At 48.9% G+C, this 11,549-nt stretch overlaps 1 long non-coding RNA gene across 1 annotated transcript in view; it reads left to right on the top strand.

The window, feature by feature from the left end:
• The first annotated feature begins 1,374 nt into the window (after positions 1-1,374).
• Positions 1,375-11,549, top strand: part of LOC137528244 (uncharacterized) — a 152,370-nt gene continuing 142,195 nt past the window's right edge. The window contains exons 1-2 of the long non-coding RNA XR_011023330.1: positions 1,375-1,571; positions 3,207-3,358. This is a non-coding gene — a long non-coding RNA (uncharacterized lncRNA). The remainder of the gene's footprint in view (positions 1,572-3,206; positions 3,359-11,549) is intronic.

Below are 11,549 nucleotides of genomic sequence, written 5' to 3'. Positions count from 1 at the left end.
ACTTGGGGGGCTCATACCGTGATAGCGGGACGGTTGGGCCCTATGTATAGAACAAAGTTATACATGTAAATTGTACAAAATACATGATCATGCAATATAGGCTGGTTAGGTAGGCCCAGTAATACAAGTACAGGCTGTCATAGGACAGGAGTACATGATCCTGTAGATTACACTAGGGAATGGAGGACCCTGCCAGAGGCTTACAATCTAAAGGGTGGGGTGGAAACACTAGGTGGGGCTGTTAAATATTTAGTAGAGTTACTGTGTGGTAGGAGGTGGCCTAAGCAGCAATTCAGGGCAAAGATCTGCCCTAGAAAACACGCTGATTGGTTAATGTATAATTGCTATTAAGTGGCCTTCACGGCAGTATATCATTTGTCAGCCAAGGATAAACATCATTCAGAACTCTACGAGTTCCGACTCTCATAAATCTCCATACATCGCATCTATTTTCCCTAGTGTCACTTCTACCGGCCGCTAGGGGGAGCTCCGGGTCTCTACTATCAGGACTGCCGCTCTCTGTAGTGCTTGTTCCTGGAGCTTCTGCCGCGGCATGTCGGGCCTGAGAGCTCCTGGCTATTGGGGATACAGAGAGAGGCCACACGTCTGTCTCCGCCGCTGCTCTCTCTGTGAGGACGGTGTATGTCATTATGACGTCATAGCAGCTATTGTGACGCACGCGGACCTCTCGTGTACCGCTGAGGATGGGTGGCACCTACAGTGCCACGTGACCTCTGCTATTGCTGTGCCATGCTGGTAGGGAAATGAATCCCTAGTCCCAGCCTGTCACCACCACTAGACTCTGCACTGCCCTTATTATTGCTGCAGACACAGCTACCTGGAGGGTGGAGGTGACGTGCAACTGGGAAATGTGAGGGAGCGTGCGCTGTGTATGCTGATGTGCGGTGTATGCTGAGACTGGGCTCTGGTGGTCTTGCCCACATCACACTCCCATCACAGCAAAAGGGCTCACTTCATTCTCCTCTCCAGGCTCTCAGCCCGCTCCGCGCACAAGCATATGACCTTAGGGGGGGGAGGGGGAGGTTAACGAATGTTAGAGGTGGGGATTAGCGCGCGTAGGGGGTGGGGCTTTTCGCGGTATCCCGTGTGCCCTCTTCGAGGGTAACATTAAAGTGCCCTAAGCAGCAATTCAGGGCAAAGATCTCCCCTAGAAAAGACGCTGTTTGGGCAATTCTGTTTTGTTTGTTTTTCTTTACAGTCTACATCATTTATCAGCCCAGAACGAGCATCAGAACTCTACATCTATTTTACCTTATATGGTGTCATTTGTACTACCGGCCGCTAGGGGGAGCCCCGGGTCTTTACTATCAGGACAGCCGCTCTATGTATTCTGCTTCTTGCCGGTGTATGTCGAGCCTGAGAGAGTTTCTGGCTATCGGAGATGCGGAGAGAGAAGCTTACACGTCTGTCTCCGTCGCTGCCGCCGCTCTATCTGCGCGAGGCGGTGTATGACGTCATGGCAGCTATTGTGACGCACGCGGGCCACTCGTGTACCGCTGAGGATGGCACCTGCAGTGCCACGTGACCTCTGCTATTGCTGTGTCATGCTGGTAGGGAAATGAAGCCCAAGGCCCAACCTGTCACCAACACTAGACTCTCTGCACTGCCTTTATTATTATTGCTACCTGGAGGATGGAGGTGACGTGCAACTGGGAAATGTGAGGGAGTGTATGCTGCATTGCTGTGTATGCTGCGATGTGTGAGCTGTGTATGCCATGCCTGTGATCCAACATTTCACCATAAATTGTGAAAATAGCACACAAAGGAGTTGTCAGCCAAAATGTAAAAAATTAGGTTAACTTACCTGGGGCTTTCTCCAGCCCCTTGCAGCCGACTGTCCCACGTTGACCGTTCCGCTCTCTGCCGCCGTCCCGGGTTCCTCGCACGGTGCGGAGGCCCGTGGTCTGCCTTTTTGTGTGAAGCGCCGCTGTCAATCATGGCCACATGGTCCGCGGCGCACTGTGCAGGTGCAGTAATTTTGCGCAGTGTGCTGCGGACCACGTGGGCTTGATTGCAAGCGGCGGTTCACGCAGGCGCAGTAAGGCCGACCCCGCGGTCAGCTCTTGCACCGTCCGTAGAGCCCGGGACATCAGGCGGAGTGGTCGGTGTGGGACAGTCGGCTGCAAGGGGCTGGAGAAAGCCCCAGGTGAGTAAACCTCATTTTAAAATATTTGGCTGATGATTCCTTTAAAGTGTTGCTGATGCAGGAAAAAAGAAAGTTAAACTTACCCGGGGCTTCTATCAGCCCCCTGCAGTCATCCTGTGCCCTCGCCGGTACTCAAGGATTCTCTGGTCCTCCTCCGTGGCCCTGTTTTGACTCTGCCAACTGAGCCATTCGATGGCCACTGCACCTGCGCAGCCCTGGCCAATGCACATCCTCGGCACTCCCGTCAGCATTCTGTGCAGGCACACTACGAGAAAATCTCTATTGCGCCTGCACAGGACGCTCCCGGCAACAAGAGCACGTACAAGGATGAGTGGCCATAGACTGGCAAGATCCAAACCCAGCCGTGGCAGGGGACCGTTAAGTATCGGGGCGGGCACATGGTGACTGCAGGGGGCTGGTTGAAGCCCCAAGTAAGTCAATCTCGTTTTTGTCTTCATCAGTTTAGGTTTCTGTTAAAGTGAAATCAATAGAGTCATTGTCCCCTTGCCAGCTCGCTGAACTGCAGGCCCTGGCATCGATCAGATTGGGGGGGGGGCACTCGTCTAATGCCGGTACTGAGCACTAACTAGCACCCGGCTGTTGCAGGAGAGCAGCTGACTGGTGGTGAATTCACAGCCTGTCAGCTGCCAATCTGAGAGGCTTGTTGCGCACCGGCTGGCTCAGTCTCCACCGCTCCACACTCGATCGGCGCGCTTACAATTCACGTTTGCGGGAATACCAACACTGCCTCGGTGTATCACACAGCTTTCTATTCCGCATCAACACTCCTCTCTAGTGTGGAAATGAGAGCTGTGTGACACTCGAGGCAGTGTTGATATCCCCGCACACCTCAATCGTAAGCATGCTGATCAAGGGTGGAGAAGGAACCAGCCAGTGCCCAGCACATGGGGGAGAGCCCGTATAAAAAAGCTTGATGTGCTGATTCTGCGGAAAACTTGTGAGTGCAATATTATGTTAGTTTAATAGTTTTACACTGTGGTACTCTTTTTCTCAAGGTTTCTTTTCATTCTTTCTCGAGGTTTCATAATGAGTAATGGAGTAGAAGTGCTCTGATATATTGAAGAGGATATCTCATATGATCTGATCGACATCTCGGCCAGTGTGGTGGGGGACGGCCATAAGCATCGTCCCAGTGTGCGATTAGACCTGCTTTATATGTCTTCCCATCCGGTGGGTCTGATCACATCGGGTGTGGTGGTGGGTTTATGGATGAATATTGTGGCCTGAGGATCATTTAGCCAAAGCAGTGTGTGGCAAGCACCAATGGAGGACTAGGAAAATGATCCAGACGTGCTCTCGACTCCAGTCACCTGTGCACTACAGGTGTCTTCCAATATAGAAGTTCCAATGAGTCAGCACCGTCTTCAGTAAAAATAAGCTCTTTTATTAAAGAGAACCCGAGGTGGGATTTACTTATGCTAGTGGGGCACAGAGGCTGGTTGTGCACACTAACACCAGTCTCTGTTGCCCCATGGTGTGCCTCCAAGACCACCCTGTGCTCCGCTATACCCCCCGCAGTGCTGGCGACACGCAGCGTGTCGCCAGCACAATGTTTACCTCTCGCCTGTCTGTTAGCGCCGCTCCCCCGCCTCCTCCGTATCGGCGCTACCCGCCCGCGTTCCTTCCCTCCCGCTGATTGGAGGGAAGTGACGCGGGCGGGTAGCGCCGATACGGAGGAGGCGGGGGAGCGGCGCTAACAGACAGGCGAGAGGTAAACATTGTGCTGGCGACACGCTGCGTGTTGCCAGCACTGCGGGGGGTATAGCGGCACGCAGGGGGGCTTGGCGGCACACCATGGGGCAACAGAGGCTGGTGTTAGTGTGCACAACCAGCCACTGTGCCCCACTAGCATAAGTAAATCCCACCTCGGGTTCTCTTTAAGTATCAAAAATCTTGAAAATCCATGATGTACAAGCAGCCAGCATCATGAGGATCATTTAAACATGTTTGGAAATGTATTGATACACGATCCACGTCTATTATGTCTATTGCTAACACTGGCTTCTTTCTGTATGTTGTGTAGTGCTATCCTTTTAGTGGTACATGTTTGATATGAAGGAAGCAATCCAACTGAAACCATTACATTTTAAAGGACATAACTAAGCAGCGCTAGTCTTCTAGCATTTTGTTAACTACACCTCCTATGTTACGCCACCCGTCACACGCACGGAGACATGAGGCTTGAAGCTGGCGGATACACCACCGATTGGGTCACACAAGATCCTGCTGCGCCCTCCTGTGTAGCTCCACCCGCATATTACAATAATGCCATAGCACAGATACAGTGCTAGCGGAGACATAAAGGGCACACCGACTCCGGGAAGCAGTCACGCTGATAGCAGCGCAGGTTAATTCTGGCGCGGCTATTCCGATCATGCAATTATCTACTACACCTTCTTTTCACGGCCCAGACTGCATAATATGGGCGCAGGTCACGGCTATGCCTGTAATCACCATGTCATCTGCGGCTATTTGTTATAGCCTGGCTATTTTAAACCGTAATCCACTCCATTTTAATATTGCTGCTGTTCTACAATCAAAAAAAATATAAATAAATAAACAAATACATATCTATATCTATATATATATATATCTCTCTCTCTCTCTCTCTCTCTAGAGCGAGCGGCCGGGCACATCATACAGCATTACCTATCACTGGCTAGCGATGGAAAGACGGCAGTGGTAGGCGGAGCTGTATGCTCTGTACATCTCCGCCTACCGCTGCCGTCATTCCATATTCCAAGATATTCCAGACAGCGGACCAGGCAGTGCAGACCATGAGCCAAACCCAATTTATATATAAGTGTTCGGCCGCCTTGAAGTTTTCCACATTTTGTCTTATTATTGCCAAAAACATGAATCAATTGTATTGAAATTCCACGTGAAAGACCAATACAAAGTGGTGTACACGTGAGAAGTGGAACGAAAATCATACGTGATTCCAAACATTTTTTAACAAAGAAATAACTGCAAAGTGGGGTGTGCGTAATTATTCAGCCCCCTTTGGTCTGAGTGCAGTCAGTTGCCCATAGACATTGCCTGATGAGTGCTAACGACTAAATAGAGTGCGCCTGTGTGTAATCTAATGTCAGTACAAATACAGCTGGTCTGTGACGGCCTCAGAGGTTGTCTAAGAGAATATTGGGAGCAACAACACCATGAAGTCCAAAGAACACAAGAGACAGGTCAGGGATAAAGTTATTGAGGAATTTAAAGCAGGCTTAGGCTACAAAAAGATTTTCAAAGCCTTGAACATACCACGGAGCACTGTTCAAGCGATCATTCAGAAATGGAAGGAGTATGGCGCAACTGTAAACCTACCAAGACAAGGTCGTCCACCTAAACTTACAGGCTGAACAAGGAGAGCGCTGATCAGAAATGCAATCAAGAGGCCCATGGTGACTCTGGATGAGCTGCAGAGATCTACAGCTCAGGTGGGGGAATCTGTCCATAGGACAACTATTAGTCACGCACTGCCTGGCCTTTATGGAAGAGTGGCAAGAAGAAAGCCATTGTTAACAGAAAAGCATAAGAAGTCCCGTTTGCAGTTTGCCACAAGCCATGTGGGGGACACAGCAAACGTGGAAGAAGGTACTCTGGTCAGATGAGACCAAAACTGAACTTTCTGGTCAAAATGCAAAACACTGTGTGGCAGAAAACTAACACTGCACATCACTCTGAACACACCAGCCCCACTGTCAAATATGGTGGTGGCAGCATCATGCTCTGGGGGTGCTTCTCTTCAGCAGGGACAGGGAAGCTGGTCAGAGCTTATGGGAGGATGGATGGAGAGAAATACAGGGCAATCATGGAAGAAAATCTCTTGGAGTCTGCAAAAGACATGAGACTGGGGCGGAGGTTCACCTTCCAGCAGGACAACAACCCTAAACATAAAGCCAGGGCAACAATGGAATAGTTTAAAACAAAACATATCCATGTGTTAGAATGGCCCAGTCAAAGTCCAGATCAAAATCCAATCGAGAATCTGTGGCAAGATCTGAAAACTGCTGTTCACAAACGCTGTCCATCTAATCTGACTGAGCTGGAGCTGTTTTGCAAAGAAGAATGGGCAAGGATTTCAGCCTCTAGATGTGCAAAGCTGGTAGAGACATATCCTAAAAGACTGGCAGCTGGTTCTACAAGGTATTTACTCTGGGGGCTGAATAATTACGCACACCCCACTTTGCAGTTTTAAAGGAAAAAAATGTGTGTGTGTGTGTGTGTGTGTGTGTGCGTGCGCGTTCGTGCGTGCGTGCGTATATCTACCGTATCTATCGTAAGAATTAAGATAGGTGTGGGAAAGGAAGTATGGTGAGCGACACATCGAGGACATTGATAACGTAGTGTGTGCTCATAGCAGGGATCAGGCATAGCTTTTATGATTGGGCACAGGGTTCTGTATGAGAGTATTGTTAAATAAAAAAAAAATCTGTATTAAAGACTGAAATTTTACGAACAAACGGCTTTTTGTTTAATATACCTACCAATTACCATTCAGCATGCTCCTGCTGGTTTATCACTTTATGTTGTCTCATAGCTGATAGACTTTGCTCTCATTAATAGCACTTATTTCCCAACGACTAACACCTGTGTCATTATTTAGTGTTGTATTTATATATACAACATTAAAGGGAACCTAAACTGATAGGGATATGGATGTTACCGTTTACAATACCAGTTGCCTGGCAGTCCTGCTGACCTCTGTGGCTGCAGTAGTGACTGAATCACACACCTGAAACAAGCATGCAGCTAATCCAGTCTGACTTCAGTCAGAGCACCTGATCTGCATGCTTGTTGAGGGGCTGTGGCTTAAAGTATTAGAGACACAGGATCAGCAGGAGAGTCGGGCAATTGGTATTATTCTTAAAAAGGAAAAATCCATATCCTTTTCAGTTTAGGTTCCCTTTAAAGTGAATGGGAACCGCATTTCAAAAAAAATGAAGCAAATACTTACTTAAGGAGAGGGAAGGCTCTGGGTCATATAGAGCCTTCTGTCACCTCTCTGTGCCCTCTATCCTGTGCTGGCTCCCTCCCATTTCAATCCCCCGTCGAAAGGGTATTTGGAAGTCTTCGGGAGCCGTGCGGCTCCATACTGCACAGGCGTGAGCGTGCAAGAGAGTGTGCTTGCGCAGGTGCAGTACAGGGCCGCCCTTCTTCAGGAGCACTCAGGCTCCCTGAAGACTTCTGAAGCCTCCTTCGGCCGGGTAAAGCAGTATTTGACTAATGTAGTGAAATACTGCTACCGGGCGAGCCAGCACCGGAACGAGGGGACCAGGAGAGGAGCGGGAAGGCTCTATACGACCCAAAACCTTCCCTCTCCTTGGGTAAGTATCTGTCTCATTTTTTTAAAAATGCGGTTCCCATTCACTTTAAATAACGATAGACTGGTAATATCCGTTAAAAAGTAAGGGCTATTAATGTGAGCGCAGTCTATGAGCTAGGAGACAACTTAAAACGGCATATAATTAGATAATATGGAGCGCATGCGAGAGTGTATCATGAAGCTGCATGCAATTCTGCTCATATTCATAGCAGGGCTGTGGAGTCGGAGTCGAGGAGTCGGAGCAATTTTTGGGTACCTGGAGTCGGAGTTAGGAAAAAATGCTCCAACTCCTAATGAATTTAAAGAGTAACTGTCAGGCTGCAGAAGCTAATTTAAACCTCTATTCTCCTGTGTTAAACAGTTTAGAAGGAAGCTCAAAAGCCATTAGTGAAGATAAACATTTCAGTTACCTTTGATGTGTGCTTATCTTAGTCTGTTATAGACCCATAAAGACGCAAGCCGCAGCTAAACTGCAAAGCATTCTGGGGCCCTCCCCTCGGCTGCTAATGAGACGGTACAGCAGCTTGTGTAATCAGTCCAGAGCGTAGCACTGATATAAATCTCCGGGCAGACTACACTGCAGGAGTCAGCTATTGTTCCTAGCCACATGGCTCATTAATATTCACTGCACACCGTGTTGTTCAAGAACGAGCTTATCTGTGACCAGAAGCAGGCAGGACATGACGACACATTTGGCTTCACAAACATGGAGCCTGCCATGAGCTGTCAGGAGCATCTATCTCTGCATATACTATATACAAATTCTGTGAAATCCAAACGTGGACAGTGAAATGCATATGTAATGTAAGTACAGCCAATCTTTAGCTACTGATATATGTGTTTATTTTCTCTGAGACCCTATACCTAACAGCTCCTCTTTAAGGCCCGGTTCACACTTGCGGTGGCCCTCCGGAATCGCCGTGCCGGAGCCGCACCGCCTGCAGAACGGACGGAACGGACGCACGGCATAGCAATTAAAGCCTATGCGTCCGTTCACTTGGGTCCGTTCTGCAGAGCCGGACCGGATCCGGGCCGGATCCGGACTCCGGCCTCCGTTCCAACATGCGCTATTTTTTCATCCGGCCCCTCCGGCAGCCGTATCCGGGGCGGAGCCGGACTGCACCATCCGGCCAATACAAACAAATGGGAACCGGAGGCCGCACAACACACTGGCTGAGAAATCCGGATGTTCTACCCCACTTCCTATGCGGATTTTTGCGGCGATATTGGCTGGGGACACATGGGCAAGCATTTTGGAGTGGAGCAGCACGAGCTGGAGGTGTTGGCAGGATGTTGGCAGCATGTCGGAGGTGGAGGTGAGTGCTAAACAGCAGAGGGCCTGATTCCACAGGTCCCCCTTCTGCTGACCTCCCAGACCCCAACATTTTTTTTTTTTTTTACGTTAACTTTGCCAAACGGATCCGGATCGCATCCTGATTACCACCTGATGCAACCTGACCGGATCCGGATCGGATCCGGATCAGAACCGTACGGTTCCGATCCGGATCCGGTCCGGATCCGGTCAGGTCATCCGGTCCGTTTGGCAAACAACCGCTAATGTGAACCGGGCCTAAAATGTAATTAAAACAGAAAATATGACAAAATGTTCTATTTCTTAGACAATAGTCATCATAAATTATATATATATATATATATATATATATATATATATATATATATATATATATATATATATATATATATATATATATATATATATATATATATACTGTAGTAATAGCTGTGCTTGGCGTACAAAAATGAAATTACTACCATGCAATAAAAAATAGTTGTGCTGCTTTAATAAAGCAGCTCCCGTACTTGTAAAGTCAGGTACACATATCTGATTGTGACTGTATATATGATGTGTACACAGGAATCTCTTATATGTACTAAATCACATCTATACTGTAAGAATAAAGCTTGATGTGTAGCTGTGTCACTAATAGAGATGGTCAATGAGATGGAAATAATTCTGCGCTGATGCTGGTTTATGCAAATTTATGCACTCCTTTTGCTCATGAAATCAAATAATTTGATATGTAGTTAAAATTTGGTTTGGTGACTACGAATTAAAGGGTACCTGAGACGAATGAAAAAAGTTTTTTATCCATACCTTGGGCTTCCTCCAGCCCCTTTCAGGCTAATCGGTGCCTCGCTGTCCTCTTCAACCACCTGAATCTTCTGCTATGAGTGGCGGTAATTCAGCCAGTCAGCACAGTCCGGCCGCGAGCCACTCCCACAGCCAGGAGCATTCTGCACCTGCGCAATAGTGCTGCGAAGGTGTAGTACGTTCCTGGCGGTGGAGAGTGTGCCCGATTGGCTCAAGTGCCTGGACCCATACCAGAAGATCCAAGTGGCGGAGGAGGACAGCAAGGGACTGATTAGCCTGAAGGGGGATGAAAGAAGCCCCAAGTATGTATAAAACTTTCATCTGTCTCAGGTTTAGTTTAACCACTTCCCGACCGCCCAACGCACAGAGGCGGCCGGGAAGTGGACCCCGCAAGGACCGCTGCATGCACAGAGGCGGCGGTCCTTGTACGGGCATGGGCGGCGCGATCGCGTCATTTGTGACGCGATCGGCCACCGGGGACTGGCTCCGCCCACCTCGCGCTGTAACCCGCCGGCCGTTCGGAAGCGCCGGCGGGTTACTAGCACCCGGATCGCCGCATACAAAGTGTATAATACACTTTGTAATGTATACAAAGTGTATTATACATGCTGCCTCCTGCCCTGGTGGTCCCAGTGTCCGAGGGACCACCAGGGCAGGCTGCAGCCACCCTAGTCTGCACCAAGCACACTGATTTCCCCCCCCCCCCCCCCTGCCCCCTGATCGCCCACAGCACCCTTCAGACCCCCCCTTCCTGCCCAGACCACTGTTTGCACCCAATCACCCCCTAATCACCCATCAATCACTCCCTGTCACTATCTGTCAACACTATTTTTTTTTTTTATTCCCTAAACTGCCCCCTGCTCCCTCCTGATCACCCCCCCCCAGACACCCCCCCCCCTGTGTACTGTATGCATCTATCCCCCTGATCACCTGTCAATCACCTATCAATCACCCCCTGTCACTACCACCCATCAATCAGCCCCTAACCTGCCCCTTGCGGGCAATCTGATCACCCACCCACACCAATAGATCGCCCGCAGATCCGACGTCAGATCACCTCCCAAGTGCAGTGTTTACATCTGTTCTCTACCCTAAACACCCACTAATTACCCATCAATCACCCCCTGTCACTGCTATACATCAGATTAGACCCCTATCTGCCCCTAGGGCACTCAATCACCCGCCCACACCCTCAGAACGCCCTCAGACCCCAGCCCTGATCACCTCGCCAGTGCATTGCTTGCATCTATTCCCCCCTCTAATCACACCTTGAGACACCCATCAATCACCTCCTGTCACCCCCTAGCACACCTACCCATCAGATCAGGACCTAATTTGCCCCGTGTGGGCTCCTGATCACTCGGCCAAACCCTCAGATCCCCCTCAGACCCCCTTCCGATCACCTCCCCAGTGCATTGATTGCATCTATTTTCCCCTCTAACCACCCTGAGACACCCATCAATCACCTCCTGTAACCCCACTAGCACTCCTATCCATCAGATCACGCCCAATACAACCTGTCATCTAAAAGGCCACCCTGCTTATGACCGGTTCCACAAAATTCGCCCCCCTCATACACCACCTGTCATCAAAATTTGCAGATGCTTATACCCCTGAACAGTCATTTTGAGATATTTAGTTTCCAGACTACTCACGGTTTTGGGCCCGTAAAATGCCAGGGCGGTATAGGAACCCCACAAGTGACCCCATTTTAGAAAAAAGACACCCCAATGTATTCTGTTAGGTGTATGACAAGTTCATAGAAAATTTTTATTTTTTGTCAAAACTTAGCAGAAATTGATTTTTATTTTTTTTTTTTCCACAAAGTGTCATTTTTCACTAACTTGTGACAAAAAATAAAATCTTCTATGAACTCGCCATACACCTAACGGAATACCTTGGGGTGTCTTCTTTCTAAAATGGGG

The sequence above is a fragment of the Hyperolius riggenbachi genome, chromosome 8 (genome assembly GCF_040937935.1).
Source record: "Hyperolius riggenbachi isolate aHypRig1 chromosome 8, aHypRig1.pri, whole genome shotgun sequence".
NCBI lineage: Eukaryota > Metazoa > Chordata > Amphibia > Anura > Hyperoliidae > Hyperolius > Hyperolius riggenbachi.
This window is presented reverse-complemented; position numbering and strand designations above follow the sequence as displayed.